The 13,849-nt window shown below is 41.7% G+C and overlaps 1 protein-coding gene across 5 annotated transcripts in view; it reads right to left on the minus strand.

Moving 5' to 3' along the window:
- DYM (dymeclin) overlaps positions 1–13,849 on the minus strand; it is a 542,345-nt gene that overhangs the window by 516,734 nt on the left and 11,762 nt on the right. For 2 of the 5 annotated variants that reach the window (XM_071208556.1, XM_058277680.2), the window contains exon 1: positions 5,173–5,567. The exons of 1 other annotated variant lie outside the window; for it this stretch is intronic. The gene's annotated coding sequence lies outside the window, so the exon portion shown is untranslated. Of the gene's footprint in view, positions 1–5,100; positions 5,634–13,849 lie in introns of those variants that run through there. 2 more of the 5 variants (XM_058277681.2, XM_071208555.1) reach the window with 2 other exon arrangements.

Consider the following 13,849-nt stretch of genomic DNA (forward strand, 5'->3'; position numbering starts at 1 on the left):
GGGAGGCAGGGTTGCTGCCTCTGCAGGTGGAGGATGGGGCCACAGCCAAGGAATGTGCACAGCCTCTGAAATCCAGAAAAAGGCAAGTAAACAACATTCCCCTAGAGCCTCCATAAAAGAATTCAGCCCTGGTGACACTTTGATTTTAGCCCAGTGAGATCTGCCCTACAGAACTGTAAAATAATAAGTTTGCATTGATTCAAGCCATCAAATGTATCGTAATTTGTTACAGCAGCCATGGAAATCTAATACACATGCATTTAATAACTTCTAATAATATGTGAATTATTAGAGGAGAAAAATATAAATCAAGTAGCCCAAATATTTACAGCATAAGACATAATAGATATTTGTGCCTGTTACAGGAATTTCACTCCTGCCCTCACAAAACTACTCACAAATTCATTTAAACGCCAGCCAAAACGACAATTCTTCACCTCATTTTACAGTAGGATGAGCCACCTTAACCAAGAAAATCAGTTAAGATAGCAGAATCTACTAGAAAAATGAGGAAACAATTATGCTGTATTTTTCAGAGTCAAACATAAGAATGCATATACTGTTTACTTTCCTTGTATCAAATGAATGCCACATTTAAAAAAATAAGTCCTTCTAGATATTGGTGATATTAAAAGCTACTAATTGTTTTAGGCGTAATAATGGTATTATGGGTATAGCAAAAAGTGAGTAACTCAATCTTTTAAAGATATTTACTGGAACATCTACAGATGAAAGGAGATGCCTATGATTTGCTTTAAAATAATTGGGGGTAAGGACAGGAATGGATAGGGATAGAGATGAAACTAAACTGGCCATGAGTTAATAATTGTAATGTACATGGGAGACACTGTATTATTCCATGTTTGTATGTGTTTCAACTTTTCTATATTTAAAATGGTACCAACCAGTGCATATTCATTAGGCTGGCCATAATAAATAAATAAATAAAATAAGCAAAGAACAAGTTTTAATGAGGCTATAGAGAAACTGGAGCCTTCAAAGTACATTGCCAGTGGGAATGTAAAATGGTGTAGCCACTCTGGAAAATATTTGGCAGTTCCTCAAAGAGTTAAATGTAGAATTATCATATGACCCAGCAAGTCCACTCATAGGTATATATATACTCAAAGGAACTGAAAACAGGTATTTAAACAAATATTTGTATATTAATGTTTAGAGCAGCACTATTCACAATAGCCAAAAGTAGAAACAACCCAAATGTCCACCAACTGAGGAAAGGATAAACAAATTGTGACATACATACAAAGGAACATTACTCAGCCATAAAAAAGAATAAAGTACTGACACAAGTTCAATGCAGATGAACCTTGAAAATATCATGATAAGTGGAAGAAGTCTGACACAAATATCACATTCTGTATGATTCCATGTTTATATAAAACACCTAGACTATGCAAATCCATGGAGACCAAAAGCAGATTAGTAGTTGCCAGGGGCTGGGAAGATAGAGGAAAGGTGACTGACCACTTAATGGATACAGGGTTTCCTTTTGGGGTGATGAAATTCTCTGAGAACTTGATTGAGGTGATGGTTGGACAACAATGTAAGTGTACTAAATGTCACTGAATTGTACACTTAAAAAATAACTAATGGTTAATTTAATGTTAGTGATGAATGTCCTAAAATGGACTGTGATGATGAATGCACAATTTAATGATTATCCGGAGAACCCTTGATTTTACACTTCGGAGGGATTGTATAGAGTATGAATATAGCTCATTAAAACCACTTTAAAAAAAAAAAAAAAATTTAATGTTGTGTGAATTTTACCTCAATTAAAAAAAAAAAAGCCACCAAACTGAAAAAGTCTATCTTAACAAGAGACTTTTATATTTAATGTATTAATCTCATTCCTATAACATTGCCCTAATTCAGTTTGCTGACACTTAATCCACTTGCAATTGATATTTTTGTCAGTTACTCTCCTTTAAACACAAATTCATCTTGCCGTATATACTAATCTTATGATCTTAAGCAAGTCACCTCACTTCTAAAAGACGAATTCTTCATGTGCAGAATGGTAACATAATACTTACCCTATCTCTCAGAGTTACTGAGAAGAATATTAAGTTAAAACCTCAAAGCAGAATAATAATTCTAGAAATACAGATATTCAAAATTTTCATTCTTGGCAGCAGCCATTCAGTTATTCTCCCATATTATTATCTTCCCATTCACCTCCACTTCCTCTCTTGAGCCCTCAACTCATCAGCCCAAAAGTGTAGGTTCTTCTGGTAAGTTGCACTCCTGTCTATCACCTCCTCCCCCCATGTTTTCATCTTTCAGCACAGTTTCTTCTCTTTTCTACACACCCCTCCCTCCAACTTTTCCCCGGCCACAGCAGGTTATAATCAAACTGTGAAAGGCCAAGGATTAAGATGGAATTCTGAAAGCCACAAGAGAGAAGCAACATGTCACATACCAAGGAGCCTCAGTAGGATTAGTGCCAATTTCTCACAGCAAATCATGGAAGCAAGAAGGCGGTGGTGAGCCCATTTACCACCATCTTCTTTATCCTTTTAGTGGGGCCACGTAGTTTAAAAATTCTAACTAAGTTTATTTGTTCCAGAATCAAAGCCTCCCAAAACAAGATAATAGTTGCATGGGGATTTCAGCCAATTCCAACCACTGTGTCAGACCTGTCTTCCCCCAATCTCGATAGAATAGCCAGAGAGTTTATGCCCTGTCAGGCAAGGACTACTGTCCTAACCAGGAGGAAGTAACTACAGAAGAATGGCCATCGCCCCTCAGCACCCCATTAAGAATACGAGCATGAACTCTCTGAGAGGGGAGTTGAGGCAGGTTAGCCAGGGAAATGAGGAAAAGATGAGCCATAACATGGCCAACAGACAAGGCCGATAGACAACATGGCTGCAAGACCTTGCAGAGATGTTGAGTTTAACCTTGAGGTCCCAGTTTCTCTTTCTCGGACCTCCCCTTGACCCCAGATATTCCAAACAGATCTCATCATTGGCCCCCACCATTGGTGGGGTAACCAATAACAGCTGCGGCCCCTCCCCTTAGCATTAGCAAGGGAGTTGGAATAATTAATAGTTTAAAAGGTAACCACACAAGGCAGAGCTTGCTCTCTCTGCCTAGAGGCACCAGCACCTAATCTCAGTGTGTATTCCCATCTTTCTCTCCCATTTGTCAGCAAGCTCTGTTCTTTTCCCCCATTTCCCAATAAATTCTTTTTACTGGCCTAACAAAAATAATAATAAACAAATTAAAAAAAAATTTTTTAAAGGCAGTGGGAGGACATATTCAAAGTGCTAAAAGCAAAAACTGTCCACCAAGAATTCTATATCCAGCAAAACTGACTTTCAATAATGAGGGAGAGATTAAGATATTCCCAGACAAACAAAAACTGAAGGAGTTTATCACCACTAAATCTCCCTACAAGAGATGCTAAAGAGAGTTTTGCAGGTTGAAAGGAAAGGCCAATAGACAAGAGCCTGAAGCTGCATGAAGAAGTAAAGATCTCAGGTGAGAAAAACTACATGCGTAAATAGAAATGCCAGTACTATTGTATTTTTTTGGTTTGTAACTCTCCTTTTCACTTCCTACAGGATCTAAAAGGCAAATGTATAAAATGTAATGATTTTTAAAATGTAGATAAATCAGTAGTTTTAGATTCATAACATATAAATATGTAATTTGCCACAAAGGACTACATAAAAATGGGGGATGAAGGAGTAGAGGATCATAGTTTGTATATTCTCTTGAAGTTAAATTGGTATCAAAGAAAAGATTGTTAAAGCTTTAGAATGTTACATTTAAGCCCCATGGTAACTATAGAGAAAATACTGGAGAATATACAAGCTTACAGAGACAGAGAGGTCAAGTTGCCAGGGGAGGAGACAGGAAAAATGGGAAGTAAATGCATAATGGGTAGAAGGTTTCTATTTGGGGATATGGGAAAGTTTTAGTAACGGAAGGTGGTGAAGGTATCACAATATTGTAGATGTGATCAATCCATTGAATGATATGCTTGGGAGGGGTTGAGATGGGAAAGTTTATGTTGTATATATGTTTCACAATCAGGGGGGGAAAAAAAAGACATGCAACTCAAGAGACAATAACAATTAAATACATACATGATCCTGGATAGGATCTAGCAAGGGAGGAGAAAGGGCTAAAAGGGGCATTATTGGGCCACAGGAAAAAGTCATAATAAAGACTGTAAGCTTTATATCAATGTTAAATGTATTGATAATTGCACTTAGGGATCAATACATAAGTGAATATCCTTGTTCTAAGCAAATATACATGGCAGTATTACATGTTCAGGGTGCATGATGTGTATATACAACCTAAAGTGTTCAGAAAAGGGATGGATGAATGGATGGATAGAAAGATATGTGCAAATGTTAAAATTGGTGGACTGGGTATGTGGAGGAAGAGATTGAGGTATGTTGGAATTCTCTGTCTGGGGGTTGTATTATTTTTGTAACTGTCCCTTAAGTTTGAAAATATTTCAAAAGAAAAAAATCATTTTTCTATTAAAAATAAATAAATAAAACCCTATTGCTCAAAGAAATCCATAGAGATAGAAAATAGACTCAATATTTGCAAAGGACTGGGACCAGGGGAGAATGGGGAGTGACTGTTAATGGGTACCGGGTTTCTTTCGGGGGGGTAATGAACTGTTCCGGTGTTAGATAGTGCTGATAGTTACAGAAGCTTGTGAGTATACTAAAAATGACTGAACTGTCCTTTCATTGTACTTTTAAAGGGTGAATTTTATGGTTTGTGTATTATATCTTAAAGAAAGAAAAAAAAAAAAGCCACTATTGTTCAGCCCGCCCATCACACGCCCATTTGCCAAACCAGCATCGTCCCATCTCCGGAAACACCGACTTGCTCTTCTGTACGCCCCCAACTCCAAACACCAGACTCGAACAGAGGTCCCTCTCACCCCTCAGTACGAGCCACTATTGCCCTGAAAGGTGGGAGGGTTGTTGCAACTCTTCCAGCCGTGACAGGTCCCCAATACCACCCTGACGAGCAGCCCGGCTCTCGCAAGTCCTGCACAGCCCTGCCAGGGTGGCCCAGTCCCTCCGCCGACAGGGAACGGACCTTCTCCCCCTCTCTGGCAGGGCTGCCTCTCTTCTCCCGGCGCTGACTCGCGGAGGGTGGGAGTCCGCTTACCCACTCCGACAGGGGACAGGGGTGCCCCGCCGGGCTTCCAGGGCCGCGCTGCCGGGGGCGGCGCCCCAGCCCACCTTTATTGGCCGGCGGGGAGATCCGTTTTCAGCTCCACGGACCGATGATCGGGTGGCACAGGAGGTTCAGAAGACGCAGCGATCGTCGCCACAGCCGCAGCCCGGAGTGGCGCACGCCGGCTCAGGCCTCCATGTTTCCACGTCTGTGCAGCTCCGGCTTCAGCTCCGGCTCAGTTAAGGATCGGCCGAGCCGGGGTTGTGCCGAAGCGGAGAAACAGAGGGAGGGAGAAAAGAGGGAAACGGCGGAAAACGTAGCTAGGGACCTAAGGGCCGGGCCCTGAAGCCAGCAGTCACGTGGTAGACGGGGTGCCTTCTGGGAAATGTAGTCCCCCAGGAGTTAGCGCTTTTCCGCCGCTATGAGCAACGGCAAAGCCACGTGGAGAACGTGAGAAACGTCAAAAGCCGTCTCCAGAATTACTTGGTACAGAGCTTCTGTTTGGGGTGATGGTAAACTTTTAGTAATGGATGGTAGTTATGGTAGGACAGCTCTGTGAGTGTTACTAATACCACTGAATTATGTATTTGAATATGGTTAAAAGGGGAAATTTTAGGTTTTATATTTATATATTGCTTGAATGCTTTATTTTTTCAAAAAAAAAAAAAAACCCATACACACAGTGAACCCTAAACTATGGACATAACTATTAACAGTTATGACAGAGGTTCCACACTAATTGGAGGTGATAATGTAGAAACTATTTTCTGAATGACTTTTCTGTAAACCTAAAACTTCTCTAATAAATTTTTTTAAAAAAAAGTTCTCTCCGTGGTAGAGGGGTCAGTCACCCTGGACCACTTATTCTGGTGGCTTTACTTTATTAAGGCCCCTATTCCAACTAAATAGCCATTCCAAAGTTAAGCAATTCCTTGCAGATCTCTGAAAAACGTGGAAATAGAAAAAGTAATTTTTGAAGGCGGCAGCTAGCAGGGCAAGTCCTGACTGCAATTTTGTTAGAAAGGGAAGACCCCACAGGCATCATTATTAATATGGCATCTGCCAAAATTATGGAATTTAAAGTTGTATTAGCCAAGGGGGTGCTGATGCAAAATATCAGAAATTGGTTGGTTTTTATAAAGGGTATTTATTTTGGACAGTAGTTTACAGATACCAGGTCATAAAGCATAAGTTACTTCCCTCACCAAAGCCTATGTTGGAGCTAGATGGCTGCCGACATCTGCAAGGGTTCAGGCTTCCTGGGTTCCTCTGGGCTCAGCGCCTCTGTTTTCTCCACAAGGTCAGCTGTAGACTATGAGGCTCTCTAGGCTTTGCCTCTCTCCACAAGGTCAGCAGTAAACTATCAGGTGAATGACTCTGTCTCTCTCTCCCTGGGGCTCCAGCTTCTACATCAAACTCCAACATCAAAACTCCAACATTAAAAGCCCTCAACTCTGTCCTTTGCCATGCCTTTTATCTGTGAGTCCCCACCCTTTGGTGCACTACTGGCACAAGAGGTTTACATGATTACTTAATCAAGGAAACGTATGAATCCAATATAATCTAATAGGCCCAGAGGGAAAGATCAGTTTACAAACATAATCCAATATTTCTTTTTGGAATTCATCAATAATATCAAACTGCTACAAAAGTCAAATGAACTGTTACCAGACTGATGTACTTGAGCAGTTATTTAAATCTCTCCCAGCCAGTTTCCTTATCTAAAATACATGCATGATAATGATGAAGATATTGCCCTTACAGGATTGTTGAAAACATCAGTAATGATAATTAACACATCACATTATGGGTTATTTACTATATGCTGTGCACTACTCTTTTTTTTAAGCAGCTTTTTGAGATATATTCACATGCTTTACAACCTATCTAAAGTATATAAATCAGGAAACGGACTTTGGCCCAGTGGTTAGGGCGTCCGTCTACCACATGGGAGGTCCGCGGTTCAAGCCCCGGGCCTCCTTGACCCGTGTGGAGCTGGCCATGCGCAGTGCTGATGCGCGCAAGGAGTGCCACGCCACGCAGGGTGTCCCCCGCGTAGGGGAGCCCCACGCGCAAGGAGTGCACCCCTTAAGGAGAGCCGCCCAGCGCGAAAGAAAGAGCTGCCTGCCCAGGAATGGCACCGCCCACACTTCCCGTGCCGCTGACGACAACAGAAGCAGACAAAGAAACAAGAAACAAGACGCAGCAAAAAGACACAGAAAACAGACAACCGGGGGAGGGGAGGGGAATTAAATAAATAAAAATAAATCTTTAAAAAAAATAAAAAATAAAAAAAAATAAAGTATATAAATCAAAAGCTTTTAGTGTAATCACAATGTTGTGCATTCATCACCACAAAAATTTTAGAACAATCTCATTATTCCATAAAGAAAAACTCCACACCCCTTAGCAGTCACCTCTCAATCCCTCTGTCCTTTCCCAGCCCCACATAACCACTGATCTAATTTCATCTTTGTAAATCGATTTATATTTGCATTTTATATAAATGGTATCATACAATATGTAGTGTTTTATATCTGGGTTCTTTCATTTAGCATAATGTAGGTTTTTTTTTTGTCTGATAATAACATCTTGTAACATGAACATATACGTTCATTCAGTTTCAAAGAAAAAGTCTTATATATTCAATATTACCCATATTTAAATTTCACATGAGGTGAAACAATCCCATATTACATTTTTTAGTTTTCCTTTTAGTAATATACATGACTGTAGACTTTTCAACCAGTCATTCCCATATAATAACATTGCTAGTTACAAACTTAATATTGTGCTTTTACCTTTTTTATTCATTTCCAAAGATTAACACACATCCTTTTTACCAATTCTGCACAGGTAAACCCTCAGCTTTCAATTCTCTAACCTCATTCTATTTTTGATGACCATATTCAAGTTATTAACTCTATGCGATTGAGCTCCCACCTACCACATGGAAAATCCCTGGTTCAGTTCCTAGTGTCCCCTAAAGAAGACAAGCAAGGTAGCAAGCTGATACAACAAGATGATGCACCAAAGAGACACAAGGAGGAAAACACAATGAGAGATCCAACAAAGCAGGGAGGAGAGGTGGCTCAAGCAATTAGGCGCCTCCCTCCCACATGGGAGGTCCCAGGTTCAGTTCCAGTGCCTTCAAAAAAAGATGAGTATGCAATGAACAAGCACATCAAGTACATACAATGAGGGGTGGGGGAAATAAATATAAAAAGCATTGGTATAGGGAAGCAGATTTGGCTCAACAGATAGAACGTCTGCCTAACACATGGGAGGTCCAGGGTTCAAACCCAGGGCCTCCTGACCCATGTGATGAGCTGGCCCATGCGCAGTGCTAATGTGAGTAAGGAGAGCCATGCCACGCAGGGGTGTCCTCCACATAGGGGAGCCCCACGTGCAAGGAGTGTGCCCTGTAAGGAGAGCAGACCAGTGAGAAAAAAGTGCAGCCTGCCCAGGAGTGGTGCCACACACACACACAGCTGATGCAGCAAGATGATGCAACAAAAAGAGACACAGATTCCTGGTGCCACTGACAAGAATATAAGCGGACACAGAAGAATACACAGCGAATGGACACAGACAGCAGACAATGGGAGGTGGGGAAGGGGGGAGAAATAAATAATAAATAAATAAATAAATAAAGGATTGGTATGAATTTTTCTTGAACTACTTGGTGGAATTCACCTATGAAGCCATCTGGCCCTGCACTGTTCTTTGTTGAGAAGTTTTTGATGACTGAGTCAATCTTTACATGTGATTGTTTGTTTAGTTCTTGTATTTCTTGTAGCACCAGTTGAGGATGTTTGAGCATTTTTAGGAATTTGTCCATTTTAGGTTGTCTAGTTTGTTGACATACATATTCTCATAGTATCCTCTTATGATCCTTTTATTTCCGTGGGTTGTCTTAACTTCTCTTGTTCATTAATGATTATATTTATGTGCATCTTCTCACTTTTTCCTTTGTTAGTCTACCTAAGGGTTTGTCAATTTTATCGATCTTTTCAAAGAACCAGTATTGGTTTTGTTGATTTTCTTTGTTGTTTTTTTGTTCTCAATTTCATTTATTTTTGCTCAGATCTTTATTATTTCTTTCCTTCTTCGTGCTTTGGGAATGGTTTGCTGTTCTTTTTCTAGTTTCTCCAGTTGTTCAGTTAGATCTTTGATTTTAGCTCTTCTGTTTTAATATAGGTATTTAGGGCTATAAATTTCCTTCCCAAGACTGCCTTTGCTGTATCCCATAAGTTTTGGTTATTTGTGCTCTTGTTTTCATTGTCTCGATATATTTACTAATTTCACTTACAGTTTCTTCGCTGATCCACTGATTGTTAAGGAGGGTGTTGTTCAGCCTCCACACATTTGTAAACTTTCCCCTTCCTGTCTATTATTGATTTCCAGTTTTGTTCCATTAAGATCTGAGAAGGTGCTTTGAATAATTTCAGTTTTTTGTATTTATTGAGACCTGCCTTGTGATCTAGCATATGATCTATCCTGGAGAAAATCCATAGGCACTTGATAAGAATGTATAACCCACTGATTGGATGCAACATTCTGTGTATGTCTGTTAGGTTAACTTGTTTATCAAATTCTTCAATTTTTCTGTTTCCTTGTTGATCTTCTGTCCAGGTTTTCTATCTAATGATGCAAATGGTAGGTTGAAGTCTCCAACTGTTATTGTAGAGATATTTTTTCCTTCGGTTTTCCCAGAGTCTGCCTCACATATTTTGGGACACCCTGGTTAGGTACATAGATATTTATGACATTATTTCTTCCTGGTGGATTGTCCCTCTTATTAATCCACCTGTATCTTTTATACCTTTTTTTGCATTAAAGTCCATTTTGTTCAGTATTAGTATAGCTACCCTTGCTCTTTTTTAGTTACTCTTTGCATGGAATATCTTTTTTTTTGAAACTTTTACTTTCAGCCAGTTTGTATCCCTGTGCCTAAAGTGAGTCTCTTGTAGGCAGCATATGGATAGCTCATGTTTTGTTTTCTTTTAAGAGGTTTTTTTTTTATATCCCACCCCCTCGCAGCTTGATTGCTGTCTGCTCTCTGTGTCCATTTGCTGTGCGTTCTTCTGTGTCTGCTTGTCTCCCTTTTGTTGTGTCATCTTGCTGCACCAGCTCTCTGCAGGCACAGGTTGTCAGCTCTCCGCTGACAAACCTAGGCCCTCCCATACGGTTGATGGGAGCCTGCGGTCACCCCTCGGGCTGAAGTGTGGTTTGCTGGCCTGGCAGGGGAGCGGCCGCGGTAGGCCTAATTCCGCTGCCCCCATAATAGGGTGGCTGGTCGGACTCACCGCCACCCCTGAAGGAAGCTCGGCATGGGTGCAGAGTGCCCTCGGGTCTCCCCTTCTCGGCAGCCATGCTTCCACGGCCGCCCCTCCTCCCGGATGGCGCCACCCGATGCCTTGTGGGGCGGCACCCTTCTTCTTCCTTCTCCCTGCGCAGGCGCAGGGCGGAAAATTCCAGTCTGCCCTTTTCCCCTCCCCCGACAGCAACAACAGCCAGGTGTGGGCGGAAAAATCCAGCCCGCCCTTTTCCCCTCCCCCGACAGCAGCAACAGCCAGGTGTGGGCGGAAAAATCCAGCCCGCCCTTTTCCCCTCCCCCGACAGCAGCAACAGCCAGGCATGGGCGGGAAACTCAAGTCTGCCCTCCACCCCAGCAACAGCAGCCACCAATCCCTAAACCCTGCCCCTTCCCCCAGCAACAGCGACAGCCAATCCCTAACCACCACCCCTCCCCCGTCCAGTACCGCCCACTGACCTTTCGCCGGCAACCAATCAGAACAGGGCATGGCTTCTACCAATCAGCCTTCCCCAGCCCCTATAAAACTGTTGCCTCTCCCTCAGTAAAGTGGACTTGCGTGTTTACCTTGTCTCCGCGGTAGTTCTTCTGCCGTGCGCCCTCCAGTCCTGAGAGCCCCCGACAAGGGCCTGGCCTCCCTTGTCCCCAGTTCGTCGCCTGCTTCTCCGGGTGACCCCTTCGTCGCCGGCTTCGCCGGGCGACCCCGTCAGCCGAACCGCGCAACCCCTTGTGAGACCGATCCCTCGTCTGCTGCCGGACCGACCCTTCATCCCAAGCGGGACCGACCCCTCGTCCAGAGCTGGACCGACCCCTCATCCGCAGCCAGACCCCACCTCTACCGACCGAGCAAGCCGCCGCAGGAGCCCAATTGATTGAGCCACAGCTGCTTCCCAGCTCATGCTTTTTTTAAATCCATTTTATCAGCCTATATCTTTTGATTGGCGAGTTTAATCCATTCACATTTGATATTATTGTGAATGCATTATTTATTTCCACCATTTTATTCTTTGGCTTTTATATGTCATATCTTTTTTTTTTTTCCCCTATCTTTTCACTCTTTTGGTTATCTTTTCTGATATTGTTGCCTTCTACACTCTCCTCTAAGCCTCTCTCTCCTGTCTTCTTCTTTTGGTCTATAAGGCTCCCTTTAATGCTTCTTGCAAGGCGAGGTTCTTTTTTATGAACTTTCTTAGTTTCTGTTTGTTTGTTAATATTTTAAACTCACCTTCATATTTGAAGGACTTTTTCTGGATAAAGAATTCTCAGCTGGCAGTTTTTCTCTTTCAGTATCCTAATTGTGTCATACCACTGTCTTCTCACCTCCATTGTTTCTGATGGGAAATCTGTACTAAGTCTTACTGGGCATATGTGATGGTTTGCTTCTCTCTCGCTGCTTTCAGAGTTTACTCTTTATTTTTGATGTTTCACATTCTGAGTACTATGTGTCTTTGAGTAGTTCTATTTGAATGTTTTCTGATTGGGGTAGGCTGCGCTTCTTGGACATGTAAGTTCATTTCATTAGAGTTGGGAAATTTTCAGCCATTATTTTCTCAAGTACTCTCCCCCCCCCCCCCCTTTCCCATCTCTTCTCCTTCTGGAACTCCCATGACACATATGTTGTTGTTAAATGTTATTTAACTCCCTGACATCTGTCAATTTTTCCCATTCTTTTCTCTCTGTGTTCTTATCTCTTCAATTTTATTCTGTCTTCTGTACCACTTATTCTTTCTTTTATCATTTTGAGTCTGCTCTTGTATAATGCTAATGTGTTTTTCATCTCACCTATCATGTCTTTCATCCCCATGAGCTCTGTTACTTTCTTTTTCAGGTTTTCAAATACTTCTTTGAGCCTTCTCAGTATGTTCTTGATGTCCCTTGTCTCTTTAGTTATATTGTCTTTCAATTCATTACTTTGATTTTGGAAATGTTATGAATTTTGTTGATTAGTTGTCTCAAATCCTGTGCCTCATCTGCAGCTTTGATATATTCCTTTTCTTGGGCCACGTCTTCCATTTTCTTAGTATGGCTTGGAATTTTTTGCTGCTGTCTAGGCATCTGATTCAGATGGTGGGTTTACTCTTATGCTCAAGTTCTTTCTCTTTCATAGGTATTTGGTGGCATGAGGCTGTGTGTCACTGCTGTTCTTTGATTCTTTGTTTAACTTATTCTGGGTTTTTTGGATTATCCCTGTTAGTTGCTTAAATCTGGGCCATGTACCCAGTAATGGATTTCAGACCTGCTTCCAGGTGCCTTGGGAAGGAAACTATGAAAGCCAGAAAAAGCCTCTCTTAATTACTTTTAATTTCCTCACATGCACTTCCTTGGTCAGTCAGCAAATGGTGCTGGTTGACAGACTTTTCAGTTCAAAGCCTGGTCAGAGTGTGTTCCTTGCAACAGGGATAAGATCAATATGATATGGTGGCTAAAAGCCTCATAATTCAAACTTTCTCAGAGGTTGTTTTCTTGCAGCCACCTCCCTTTTCCTGGGTAGGAAATAATTCCAGTCCCCTCTGCATCCTCAACAGCCAGTCTGGTCAGTAGGGAGGAAGACTGAGAGGGTAAGCTCTCTTTAGTCCTGTGCTGGCTCCCAAGGGAAGCAATAGTGTGGCCCCTCCCAGCTGGAAGGGCTCCTAGGACACGGTCGACCAAATTTGTGGGTCAAAAAATGAGTCACCTGGGGATGAGCTTCCCTGGCACCAAGTGATTATTAACAAGCTCCGATTAGTGATGCATCTGGAAAAAGACCTTGACCAAAAGTGGGAAAGGGTAAAGACAAATGAGTTCATATGGCTAAGAGATTTCAAAGTGAGTCAGGATGTCATTCCAGAGGTTACACTTATGCATGTCTGAGCAGGATCTCACTGACTGCCACAGTAAACAGTGCCTCAAACAGCAGGGCTCCTGAGGGCTCTAGAGACATCTAGACACGATAAGCAAGGCAGACAATCTCAGGAATTTGGTACCCTCTTAGTGGACCTTACTTTGGAATTTATGCCCCCCAGTGTAACAAAGTTAGACTCATTTATAATTTCCCTGCACACAACTATTCTGCCCCTTTTATTTGGCCCTATAATTAGCACTATACTTGTTAATTTTATATACCAGACCAAAAGAGAACAGGGGTAGCTATATTAATATCAGACAAAACAGACTTTAAATGCAAAAAATATTATAAGATACAGAAAGCCATTATATTAATAAAATGAACAACTCACCAGAAAGATATAACAACCATAAATATCCATGCACCTGACCAGGGTGCCCCAAAATACATGAGACAAACTGGCAAAACTGAAGGGAGAAATAGAAATATCCACAATAATCATTGAAGACTTCAACACCCTACTCACA

Source organism: Dasypus novemcinctus, chromosome 16, assembly GCF_030445035.2.
Source record: "Dasypus novemcinctus isolate mDasNov1 chromosome 16, mDasNov1.1.hap2, whole genome shotgun sequence".
Lineage (NCBI taxonomy): Eukaryota > Metazoa > Chordata > Mammalia > Cingulata > Dasypodidae > Dasypus > Dasypus novemcinctus.